Raw genomic sequence first — 12,096 nt, forward strand, 5'->3', positions numbered from 1 at the left:
ATCCACGGAGGGGCAAGTGGAGCAGGCGGAATCCACGGAGGGGCAAGGCGGAATCCACGGAGGGGCAAGTGGAGCAGGCGGAATCCACGGAGGGGCAAGGTAATTAGAACAAATTTAAAGAGTTACAGTTTATATTTGTAAAGGCCAAAACCTTAACTTGACTTCAAGTGTTTTTCCCCCATAGAGCTTGATGCAGGTTAGGGCTCTTTTCAACGAAATGAACTCAAACACACCATGCTATAACTTTTTTGCTGCTTGATAAAGTAAAACTCACTAGGTGATGATACACAGGGCAACTTTTTTAGCAATGTTGCTGGGCAATCTTGCCGAGCGATTGTTCCTTGGGCACTTTCACATTGAAAATGGGCAACACATTTCTATCTGGATAATTTAGATGGGTTGTGGGCCCTGTGTCTCATCTGGTTGCCCGTTGACGGCAACATTGCTAAAAAATTTGCCCTGTGTATCATCACCTACAGGGTTCTCATTTTCAATGGATAATCTGCTAGAAAAGTTGATCTGATATTACATAATTAGATAGATGAAAGGTCTATCTGATTCTGTACAAGGGCTGTTGGAAGGAATTTTGTGAGTCTATTATAAATCTAAAAGTAAAATAAGTACTACTAATCAAATGCTGAAATTACTAGGCCAAATTTGATTACTAAAGATATTAGGATAATTTGAATATTCAAAATAATTGGGAATGTCAGTGTCCCATGAACACTTAACTTAACCATTCTCCCACCCCTTGCGTTCCCTGAACAAGTCAGCGCAGGATCAGCGCTTGTTGAAACAAATTAGGATTATCACAAACAGGATGGACATAAACGATAAAATGAAACACGTGGAGTTAATGGAGCAACCTTAATTCAATCGCAATAAGAATGCATGTACTTTACACCTATTAATACATGTACTGCCACACTTGTGCGATGTTGTGATCTTCAAGTATTTTAAATAATAAGTTAAAGATTTATTTGGTATATGAGTAATTTTCTTTCTCCAAACCCACAGCTGTCTTCACAGGGTCAGCCAGGGGCACAGTCGCAAGTCGAAAAAAAAAAAAGTCAGGTATGTAAATAATGTTTGTCCGTCCTTCGGATGAGATGTTAAACTGAGGTCCCTGACTCTCTGTGGTCATTAAAAATCCCAGGGTGTCCTTCGAAAAAGTAGGGTGCGGTGGGGTGTAGGGGTGTAACCCCAGCATCCTGGCCAAATTTGCCCATTGGCCCCTGTCCATCATGGCCTCCTAATCACCCCCATATACTGATTGGCTTCATCACTGTCTCCTCTCCACCAATAAGCTGGTGTGTGGTGAGCGTTCTGGCGCAATATGGCTGCCGTCGCATCATCCAAGTGGATGCTGCACATTGGTGGTGGTTGAGGAGATTCCCCCTTCCATGTAAAGCGCTTTGAGTACCCAGAAAAGCGCTATTGTCACGATTAATGTCTGTGTTCCCCTGTCTCATTCTATGTTTAGCAGGTCCCCGTTATGTTGATTAGTCTTCCCAGGTGTTTTCCATTAGCCACGCCCCCTTGTTATCTTGTTTAGCTTGTCTGTCTGTGTATTTAAGCCCTGTGTCTTGTTTCAGTCTTTGTGAGTTCTTAATGTTGTATGTTGGCTGTTCCTGTATCTCTCTCTGAGTTTATTACCTTTTGAGTTTGTTTAATAAAACCTGCTGCAATTGGATCCTGCTTCTGCATCTGCTTCAGCTGTCATTGTAACAGAAGAACTCACCATTTATGGATCCAGCAGTACGCGTCCTTCAAGATGTTTTGGGATCGGCTCACGGCGATAGTGAAGGAAAGCCACGATCTGTTTGAGTTTACTGAGAAATTTTGTGAGCTAGCTACAAACTGTGATCTGAGTGATGAAACTTTAAAAACAGGTTATATAATCGGATGCGTCGATCCTCGACCACTCCCCGATCTCTTGGGGCTGGACTGGAGAGAAGCAGTTGCCATCTGCTGGGAGAGTTTTACTCCCAAGTATGCTCTACATTCATCCAGCCCAGCCAAACCTGCTCACACTGTCAGCCCAGGCAAACCCACATTACCACTCCCTGCTGAGCACCGTATCTGTTTCGGACCAGTGGCTGAGATCACATGGCCCAGAGCACGAAAACTTATTTCTAACAGTGCTGATCTGGTGTCTAAAGTGTTTGACCCCGCTTGGATAGCCGTCCGGGGAGCTCGCAGGTCTGCTCCACGTTCCACCAAAACCACCGAACCAGTCATTTGCCCAGTCGAGCCAGAGCTTCACGTCAGTCCTGCCGAGCCAGAGCTTCACGTCAGTCCTGCCGAGCCAGAGCTTCACGTCAGTCCTGCCGAGCCAGAGCTTCACGTCAGTCCTGCCGAGCCAGAGCTTCACGTCAGTCCTGCCGAGCCTGAGCTTCACGTCAGTCCTGCCGAGCCTGAGCTTCACGTCAGTCCTGCCGAGCCTGAGCTTCACGTCAGTCCTGCCGAGCCAGAGCTTCACGTCAGTCCTGCCGAGCCAGAGCTTCACGTCAGTCCTGCCGAGCCAGAGCTTCACGTCAGTCCTGCCGAGCCAGAGCTTCACGTCAGTCCTGCCGAGCCAGAGCTTCACGTCAGTCCTGCCGAGCCAGAGCTTCACGTCAGTCCTGCCGAGCCAGAGCTTCACGTCAGTCCTGCCGAGCCAGAGCTTCACGTCAGTCCTGCCGAGCCAGAGCTTCACGTCAGTCCTGCCGAGCCTGAGCTTCACGTCAGTCCTGCCGAGCCAGAGCTTCACGTCAGTCCTGCCGAGCCAGAGCTTCACGTCAGTCCTGCCGAGCCTGAGCTTCACGTCAGTCCTGCCGAGCCTGAGCTTCACGTCAGTCCTGCCGAGCCAGAGCTTCACGTCAGTCCTGCCGAGCCAGAGCTTCACATCACGCCCGCCGAGCCAGTGTCTCTGGACAAGATGGCTGTCGACGCCGAGCCAGAGTCTGTGATGGTCCTGCCCAGCTCAGAGCCCTCTTCGCCGCTGGCCCTGCCCAGCTCAGAGCCCTCTTCGCCGCTGGTCCTGCCCAGCTCAAAGCCCTCTTCATCGCTGGTCCTGCCCAGCTCAAAGCCCTCTTCATCGCTGGTCCTGCCCAGCTCAAAGCCCTCTTCATCACTGGTCCTGTCCAGTCCTGACCTGCCCTCGTCGCTGGCCTCGTCCAGTCCTGACCCGCCTTGGCCGCCCGAAGGGTCCTCTCCGCCGTGGCCACCCGAAGGGTCCTCTCCGTCGTGGCCACCCGAAGGGTCCTCTCCGTCGTGGCCACCCAAAGGGTCCTCTCCGTCGTGGCCACCCGAAGGGTCCTCACCGCCATGGACACCCGAAGGGTTTTCTCCGCCTTGGCCACCCGAAGGGTCCTCTCCGCCGTGGTCACCAGCTCAGCCTGCTTCACCATGGCCACCTCCTCAGCCTGCTTCACCATGGCCACCTCCTCAGCCTGCTTCACCATGGCCACCTCCTCAGCCTGCTTCACCATGGCCGCCTGAAGGGTCGTCTCCGCCCTGGCCGCCAGATGGCCTGTCGTCTCCGCCCTGGCCGCCTGAAGGGTCGTCTCCGCCCTGGCCGCCTGAATGGTCATCTTCGCCTGCACTGCCTGCTCGGTCATGGTCGCCTGCACTGCCTGCTCCGCCCTGGTCGCCTGCACAGCCTGATCCGCCCTGGTCGCCTGCACAGCCTGATCCGCCCTGGTCGCCTGCACAGCCTGATCCGCCCTGGTCGCCTGCACAGCCTGATCCGCCCTGGTCGCCTGCACAGCCTGATCCGCCCTGGTCGCCTGCACAGCCTGATCCGCCTTGGCCTCCCGTCTTGCCGCAGTCTCCAGGTCCTCTTCCACTCCACGGGCCTGGCCCTCCATCCCACCCCCGGGTCCGCCTCCGCTCCACCACCCTCCTGAACTATTGTTTTGTTTTGTTTTGATGGGCGTCGGGAGCCGCCCATAGAGGGGGGGCTATGTCACGATTAATGTCTGTGTTCCCCTGTCTCATTCTATGTTTAGCAGGTCCCCGTTATGTTGATTAGTCTTCCCAGGTGTTTTCCATTAGCCACGCCCCCTTGTTATCTTGTTTAGCTTGTCTGTCTGTGTATTTAAGCCCTGTGTCTTGTTTCAGTCTTTGTGAGTTCTTAATGTTGTATGTTGGCTGTTCCTGTATCTCTCTCTGAGTTTATTACCTTTTGAGTTTGTTTAATAAAACCTGCTGCAATTGGATCCTGCTTCTGCATCTGCTTCAGCTGTCATTGTAACAGCTATATAAATGTGATGAAGTATTATTATTATTATTATTATTAGGGTAATTATTGGTGGTTCTGATAACTGTTACCATAGCTTGGTAACTATGAAACTCATTAGTCAAGCAGATTCTCTAATATGTAAATTAATTACTTAAATAGAATTTAAAGGGGACCTATTATGTTCATTTCCAGTTCTATATTTTTATTCTGATACTCCACTAGAGTAGCTTTGCATGATCCTAAAAAAGTCCTTATTTATCTCAAACTGGTCCTTTATGCAGACCCTGTCTGAAACAGGTCATTTTAGATGGAGTATTCTAAAAGCCTACTATGATTACTATTTTCCAATGAGCCTGCATGTGATGTAAAATCTGGAGCCAAATTAAACAGCGTGTTTGCACACACATTAACTGAGAGGATGGTCTTTTCTCATATTTCAGGGGTGTCTAGACACACCAGGGACACATATTTATGTTGAAAAGACATTACAAAGTGCATTTTGTTTAATTATTGTAAATGTGTTTTAGTTTTTTTCTGAGTGGATATAACTGGACTGTAATCTTATATCCCACAGGGGGACCAAGGCATATGCCTGAAAGGAAAAGGCCACAAAAGAGTAAGTGCATGTAAATGCAATGATTCATACTTTGTTAAACATTGCAACTTAACCCCTGTTAATTCGCTTTAGATATTACTGCGCCAAGTCGAAGTGCTTACAAGCACTTGCTATGGTATTCCGCCATACAAAATAGTTATCCATTTTACACGCTTAGAAAAGCGCAACGTTTTGTTTTGTGTCACCGTCCTAGGTCGAGTTACACTTCGCGAGTAACTGTATTTAAATAGGGAAAACGTGGAGTTCTCTGCTTGGCCCATATTAAATGAACTGGGCTAACAAAGTTTCGCCGTAAGACAGAGGGATTTAGTGCACGCACTGAGACGAGAGAGGTATGTATCAACTCGTCTTAGTTAAGGGAATAACATAGTTTAATATGAAAAAACGGTAGAGTATCCCTTTAAGAGAAAGAGTGAGAAAGGTTAGACAGTCATAAAGGAACTGCAGAGTGTAGGCCGTATGCAGAGTGTAATATAGGATCTAGAAACTTCCTTGTGAGTTGGCAAATACATATTATACATACCATAATTGTTAGGTAGATACTTTTTATGTGTTCAGTCTTTTTGAATTACAGTTTATGAGGAAGTGTCTTCTGAAAATCAATGAAACTCAATGCCTATAATCAGACATAATAGCCTTATGCTAAGAATGGATTTTATTTTTTGTCTTTTCTTACATTAGGGCAAAGCAGAAATGCTGGTTGACTGGGAGCCCTGTCCAGTATGGTATGTATTATTCTGTTCTTCTGCTTTATGAATTAATGCATTCATTATTTATTTACTTAAACTTTTTTTTTTTTGCTACAATTTTTTTATTAATCTGTTCTGTTTCAGATTAAACAAGCCTTTTAAACAAGTGTAAAGCACACATCATTACCGAACATGTCTTTTATAAGTATAACAGTTTCATTTTCCATCTATGAAGGACCACCACCATTAATGCATGCATGAAGGTGGTGGTCCTTCATAGACGGAAAATGAAACTTATACTTATAAAAGACATGTTCGGTAATGTTTTAAGTTTATTGGAAACCTCAACCAGTAACAGAAAAAAAAATCCCTTCTGTTTTTAGTGGTGAGCAGTGGGCCCATTCCTGGCAGCCAAAGGATTCACTCCAAAATAATGAAAATAAATAAAATGTATATTTAGAACTCCATTTTGGTTTCAGCCTATTTATTAAATTGTTTCTGTGCTGCATTTGAAGTCATATCTCATCTTTCTGTAGTAGTGAAAAGGGGAACATCTCCAAGAATATGACCTGGAGTTTAATCTCGAAAGGGAATGTACTAGAAATGTACTTAATCCAACTGAATTTTCTTTTTCAGATGTTATTCAAAAGCATGTTTCATATTTCATGATTATAAATTGCACTGTTATTTTATTACAGTTGACGTGTAATTTGATTTCATGTTCTGTTTTCTGTGCTTTTCAAGTTCACTTAACCTCACAGTCCACTGTTAAGAAATACAACCTTATGGCTTGTTTGACATGAAGCTAAAATATGAAGTTCAACAAATAAGACTGTCCTTCTTTATACTCGCACATTATATCATATCTTTTACATTGTCTCTCTCACTCTCTTCTACTCCAAACTCATCAGCTGACTGGGTGTTTTATGTCTTAAACCAAATGTATTATCATCTCAACCCTCTTGAGCCAATCGTGTCATACAGTAGGTCCCTCCACTGTGGTCATCAGGAGAAGAGCTCCACATTCATCTAGATCTCAGCATTGCTACTCACCCCTTCACCACCACCACCAGTGTCGGCTCCATGTAGGGGATATCCCTTTTCATTTCATGCTTTTCTCTTAAAAGAATGATGTCTTGATGTGGTCCAATTGCCAAAGACTATATAGTTTCAATTTGTTATGCACCTTGTCAATAAATTTGTTTGATCATTCTTTAAGCCTCTAGTGAGTAATTAAGCAATAAATAAGCATTTGGCATATTTTCACTTATATTTTTGTGAAAGAACACAAATACACTACAATAACACTTGCAAAAGATCATTTTTGTTTTTACTTTTCCATACATCAATTTAATTCAAAACAATATGAGGATGAAGTGGTTGAGACAAAAGAAACAGACTACATTGAGCATATTTATATGTGAAATTTGTTTAACTTTACAAGTGGATTCTTTTTTGATTAAAATTTAGGTTAGCATATATAATTTAATCAGGGCTCTCAAGTTTTATAAAAAAAAAATGGAGTGAGGTTACATTTGTTAGGGGAGGAGCCACTCACATATTTGAAACAGTGGCCCCAAGTTTTTGCTTGCAGTTCAATTTTATCTATTGTTCTTGACCAGCACAAACAAATTATAGCAATTGGTAAATCTGATAAACAGACTAATTCATCCAAATAAAATAAATGATTTTATCTTCTAGAACTGAACAGTTTTTGTCACTAGTTAAAAAGCCAAATATTGATTTATTGAGAAGGTCTTGATCTGGAGAGTAGCCTATTTCACACATTTTGGAATTCTTTAATATTAGGATATTGTTTGTATACTTATTGCATCTAATTCTGACATATTTATAAGTGGCAGTTTATTACATTCATCAGTTGGTAAAACAAACATTTGCAGGCCATAATTAAATAAATAAACATAATGTTAAATAAAACTTTTTTTTTTTTTAAGTCGCTCTTTGAAGGGTAGCATAACTCCCGCCGACAATCTTGAATTCATGTCTACTGTAGCCTACCAGCTAAAACCACAGATTTGAAGTCTTGGCGATTTTTTTTTATTTTTTATCCTAATCATATATAAATATAACATAATGTATGTTTCGGCTGTATAATGTATGTTTCTTAATATAGAATAGTAAAGACACATTTTTATAACATTATTCCTGGTCGGGAAACCAGAAGAACTACAAGTATGGTGACTGATTTGTACACTTTGTAAGAAGTTCAATGGCGCGTCTCTCGTGGGAATTGTAGTTTATACAGTTTTTTTCCCAACTGCTTACACACAAAATCTTTTTTATGTCACACGATTTTTTGAAACCTCTCACTCAAAGTGCAAAACTTCACACCACATCTCCAAAAACAATAAACTATTTCTAAGCCTTTGACTCAGTTTTCAATTGCATAAAACACTTTTTTTCAAAACACTAGGCTACACACAATTTTGTGTGTGCAGTTTTGGGAAAGTTTTGAAAAAAGGTGACATAGTTTTGAAAATGTGTGCAAGCAGTTGGAAAAAAAATGTAAATAGTGTACATTGGAGACGGCCCTGATGGTTGTTCTACAACTACAATAACAGTCTTGATCTTTCATCTTGATCATTTAAATATAGTATAATGTATGTTTCAACTGTAGGAGATTGTTGATATATACACTCACCTAAAGGATTATTAGGAACACCATACTAATACTGTGTTTGACCCCCCTTTCGCCTTCAGAACTGCCTTAATTCTACGTGGCATTGATTCAACAAGGTGCTGAAAGCATTCTTTAGAAATGTTGGCCCATATTGATAGGATAGCATCTTGCAGTTGATGGAGATTTGTGGGATGCACATCCAGGGCACGAAGCTCCCGTTTCACCACATCCCAAAGATGCTCTATTGGGTTGAGATCTGGTGACTGTGGGGGCCATTTTAGTACAGTGAACTCATTGTCATGTTCAAGAAACCAATTTGAAATGATTCGAGCTTTGTGACATGGTGCATTATCCTGCTGGAAGTAGCCATCAGAGGATGGGTACATGGTGGTCATAAAGGGATGGACATGGTCAGAAACAATGCTCAGGTAGGCCGTGGCATTTAAACGATGCCCAATTGCCACTAAGGGGCCTAAAGTGTGCCAAGAAAAAATCCCATTACACACCATTACACCACCACCACCAGCCTGCACAGTGGTAACAAGGCATGATGGATCCATGTTCTCATTCTGTTTACGCCAAATTCTGACTCTACCATCTGAATGTCTCACCATTCTTTGTAAACCCTAGTAATGGTTGTGCGTGAAAATCCCAGTAACTGAGCAGATTGTGAAATACTCAGACCGGCCCGTCTGGCACCAACAACCATGCCACGCTCAAAATTGCTTAAATCACCTTTCTTTCCCATATTCTGACATTCAGTTTGGAGTTCAGGAGATTGTCTTGACCAGGACCACACCCCTAAATGCATTGAAGCAACTGCCATGTGATTGGTTGATTAGATAATTGCATTAATGAGAAATTGAACAGGTGTTCCTAATAATCCTTTAGGTGAGTGTATAGTAAAGCTACAATTTTATAACCCTAAAACTGACCCTACTCTGGAAACTGGAAGAACTTCAAGTATGGACGCTGATTTGAACGCTTAGTAACAAGTTCAATGGCACGTCTCTACAGGGGGGAGCGTGCCTATGTTCCCACAGCCCTATGTTCCCAGAGCCCCAAGTGCCCACAGCTCTTTGTTCCCACAGAGGGTTAGGGTTACCCTAACCCTAAACCTAACCCTAACTAGCTGTAGCAGTGTAGAATAGCTGTAGTGTAGACTAGCTGTAGTAGTATAGACTAGCTGTTGAAATTATAGGGAAATGTATGAACACAATACTCAGTTTTGAAAATGTCCTAATGTGGGATGTTGTGGAAATTCTTTTCTCAACTTTTATCAATAATTGTAAGACAGTAGGATATCTCAAAGGTTAACAAAGATCAGCTTTATTTCTTGCAAGAAATTGGCATTCACATACAGAGAGCATCTGCTATGAGAAGGCCAAGGGTTAGTTCCCTTGCCGAGGTTATATACCCCTAACACATCCTGGGTAGGCTTCAGCTGTCTCAAAAGATCGCTTACCTTAAAAGGAAACATCTTGTTCAAGATCTTTTGTCTGGCATAAATTATATCTAGACAGAACAATACCATGCCTACTACAAGTTCCTGTTTTTAGCTGCTGCTCAAATTCACACCTTTTGTCTATCTTTATTTCGATCAACGCTGCACACATACTTTTCACACTTGGAGCACACAAAAGGACACTTGAAGTACAAAAGGTCATTTGAAGTACACTCTGTGCTACTCAGTCTCCTATAACTCAGAACATTTTGTCCCTGCAAGCTTGTATTAACTTATGCTTTTCTAACACTTGATTACATATCTTTAATAACGTGCTTTAGCTTATATGATTATATTTCTTTAAATGCTTATGAGTAAAAATAAAGTAAAAGATGTTAATACAAGTTGTACACGTCTATAAGTAAAAACACATCTAAGAGTAAAAGAACACATCTAAATGTTAAATTTCTATCACATTCCACCCCTTGTTCATTCAAAGAACATACACAAAATTTGACATTTTTTCTCCATAATAATAGTAATTTACAACAAGTAAATTTTCTTAGTTTCTTAGTCAAACTCATGTTCGCTCTCGTTCTCGTATACCTCATCTTCAGGCACTGTAACCTCAACTTCATCTTCTTCCCAACATTCTAATTCTAGCAATCTAATTCTATTTAAAAAAAACAACAACTAATCATACCATAGTACATTGCCTTTTAACTTTGAATCAAGTTTCATTATCCTTTGGTAAATTTCGAATCACATTGATCTATTAGGCCTTTAACAGGCTGATACTGCTGATTAACCATTTTTCTTGACCTTATTTTGCTAGCTTTTATTTCAAGTAGGCGATTGTTTTACTTAGTCAGATCTATTTAAGGATCTGTGTAATAAAATCTAACCAAAAAGTTCTAGAATACTTTCATTTTTATCCTTAACACAAATATCAATAACTGTATTATCTTGTTTCAAACAATGTCATTAATTTTAAAATTAACTCAGCTCAACCCAGCTCCTGCCATGATAATAGCCTTAGCTGCTGACATGTCATTAATCAATCGCTATAGAAACCTACCCAATTATCTATTCGGACCTAGTCCAGCAAAGTTACTTATCCTCCCTTATTAGAGAACAATTATTACCACTATTAATTTTTTAGCATCTATGATATCTGAATTAGGGTTCTAAAACCCTCAAGTTTCTTCAAAAATAGTCCCTAGATTATTTATTATCTTTACAGTAATGACCCTATTTAATGTCCCTATATTCTACAGAATTAAGACATTTTCCCTCTTCTTAATTTACGAGTACCTGAAATATTTTCAAATGAATCCGTAATTGTTCAAATCATGAGATCTAAATACTCAAGTCCTACAGTATAGTTTGATTAAAACAAATAAAACATCAATAAACATCACACAAAATTAATTCTTATACTAAGCTTAAAGCATTAGTTGGTCCACATCTTCCTCCAGCTGTGTTGATCATCTCGTTGCCCCATGGACGTTCCATCTTCACCAGGGTGATTCTTTGCGAAACGTTGCAATGGGCTTATCCCACGTTGGCAAGGGAGGAAAAGTTACTAGCACTTCCTTGATCCCCCACTTGACGCTGTGCGTTGTCGTTGGTGTCGGCGTTTGGGGTTGCTGAGGGCTGGTTGGCGTTTGGCTCAAGCTGGTTGGTGTAGTCTAAGGTGAGAAGCTTGGACGGAGGTGTCACACACTGCAACCTTGCTGATAGTTGCAAGATTTTCCCTCAGAACACAACCGCAGTCCACTGGACCTTGTTTGTGGAGTGAACCATAAGAACAACCTGTGAATGGAGACCTTAAGTATTTTTGTTAGTGACAACATGTATCATGTCGCCAGACTCATCTGCTTGTCTGGCCGGTCGTCCTTTTTTCCGATGAGACCTGTAAAATTTCATGTTAAACAGTAACAAGACAATATTTTATACATTTGGAACAGAATCAGTTCTGTTCGATGAGATCCATCATGACATCCTGTAAAAAGTAAAACGTTAAGTATTGGGTGGACAGGGCAAGCTAGCTTGCTCTCTTCCTTCCCAAAGTTATACACTGTACGTGTGTGGCATTGTTTATTTCTACCACAACAATAACCCAGCTCAGGATAGTTAGTCAAAATCATCCATGGTTGTTATTTTATTGGGAATATTTTCTTCCCTGTTGGGTCATATTTTACCCTGTGTAGATACAGCTGTTTTGATTGACATCATTTATGTCTCTCAACACCATAATTCACACACCCACTTTCACACACTCCACACACCCCCCTCTCTGGCCAGAGATTCATTCATTCATTCATTCATTCTTGTCTGCCTTAGCAGTTTAGGAACTGAATGGGGAACATATATTAGGAGTGGAATACCACCAAATATGAACGGTAACAAAGTTCGACGACGACAGAAACTACTGAACGTAGACACACTGTGGCATTCCCCTTGCGACAGTGTCTGAAC

At 41.9% G+C, this 12,096-nt stretch overlaps 1 long non-coding RNA gene across 1 annotated transcript; it reads left to right on the top strand.

The window, feature by feature from the left end:
• Window positions 1-4,794: 4,794 nt before the first annotated feature.
• On the top strand, window positions 4,795-6,683 carry LOC309491501. Its single transcript, XR_014203150.1, has 3 exons — window positions 4,795-4,841; window positions 5,523-5,566; window positions 5,914-6,683. It is a non-coding gene; the product is annotated as an uncharacterized lncRNA (long non-coding RNA).
• Window positions 6,684-12,096: the final 5,413 nt, after the last annotated feature.

This window comes from Leuciscus leuciscus (genome assembly GCF_965113295.1).
Source record: "Leuciscus leuciscus genome assembly, contig: HAP1_SCAFFOLD_294, whole genome shotgun sequence".
Lineage (NCBI taxonomy): Eukaryota > Metazoa > Chordata > Actinopteri > Cypriniformes > Leuciscidae > Leuciscus > Leuciscus leuciscus.